Below are 1,516 nucleotides of genomic sequence, written 5' to 3' on the forward strand. Positions count from 1 at the left end.
ACTCACTGAGCCACAGGCGCCGCCCTCAAGGGATTTTTTATTTTTTTATTTTATTTATTTTTTTTGCAGTTTTGGCTGGGGCTGGGCTTGAACCTGCCACACTTGGTATATGGGGCCAGTGCCCTACTCCTTGAGCCACAGGTGCCACCCACCCCAAGAGTTTTGAGTAGAGATTCAGGGGCAGTGAGAGCTGGTCACTGGGCCTGAACCTTGACTGAACTGGGAATTGGTGGGAGGGGAGCCTGAACTAGGTCTTATAGTGAGTTAGGATCAGAACCAGGTGAGGGTAGGGGGACCTCTGTTTACAGAAGGGTAAGGGTGGGACAACGCCAAGCCTGGGAACCCAGCCAGCCTGGGTGGGCAGAGGATGTGGGTGTGAGGGCAGGGACAGTGAGTAGACATAGGCCTAGGGAATGTTCTAATAACACCTGTCATGGATCCAGAATGTAACATTCTCATCAGCTGGTGTTCAAATCCTTCTGACCATAGAAGGTCAAATGGCAGGGCCACCAGGGCCATACAACACCCCACATGGGTTGGGCATGACCCCAGCCCAGGCCCTGGTCTGGCTCTTGGTGAGAGGATAGCTGTGTCCATTACCAACACGTGTGTGTATGTGTGTATAAAATCTTTAACAACTTTGTTAAAATATAATTCATATAGCACACAATTCGCCTGTTTAAAGTGTACAATTCAGTAGTTTTTTGTATCTCCACAATAAATGTTAGAACTTTTTTGAGACAGAGTCTCCATCTGTTGCCCCAGGCTAGAGTGCTGTGATATCCCCTACCTCTCAGCAACCTCAAACTCCTGCCTCAGCCTCCAGAGTAGCTGGGATTACAGGCACCCACCATAACAGTAGCTGGGACTACAGGCACCCACCATAACACCCTACTGACTTTTCTATTTTTAGTAGAGACAGGGGAGATAGGGTCTTGCTCTTGCTCAGGCTGGTTTTAAACTCTGGAGCTCAAGGGATCCTCCTGCTTGGCCTCACAGAGTGTGGGAAATATTACAGATGTGAGCCACCTCTCTCTCTCCCCAGCAATGTTAGAACTTTTTTTTTTTTGAGACAGACTCTCACTGTGTTGCCCTCAGTAGAGTGCTGTGGCATCACAGCTCATAGCAACCTCAAATTCTTCGGCTTAAGTGATTGTCTTGTCTCAGCCTCCCAAGTAGCTGGGACTACAGGTGCCTGCCACAACACCCGGCTATTTTTTTTATTTGTTTGTTTGTTTGGTTTGTTGGGGCTGGGTTTGAACCTGTCACTTCCAGCTTATGGGGCCAGCGCCCTACTCCTTTGAGCCACAGGCGCCACCCAGAAAGCTTTTTATTTTTTTTATTTTTTTATTTTTTTAGAGACAGAGTTTTATTTTGTCAACCTTGGTAGAGTCCTATGGCGTCATGGCTCATAGCAACTTCCAGCTCCTGGGCTTAGGTGATTCTCTTGTCTCAGCTTCTCAAGTAGCTGGGACCACAGGTACCCACCACAACACTTGGCTATTTTTTTTTTTTT

This window comes from Otolemur garnettii, unplaced genomic scaffold (genome assembly GCF_000181295.1).
Source record: "Otolemur garnettii isolate 467f Iridium unplaced genomic scaffold, OtoGar3 scaffold00029, whole genome shotgun sequence".
In the NCBI taxonomy this organism is placed as follows: domain Eukaryota; kingdom Metazoa; phylum Chordata; class Mammalia; order Primates; family Galagidae; genus Otolemur; species Otolemur garnettii.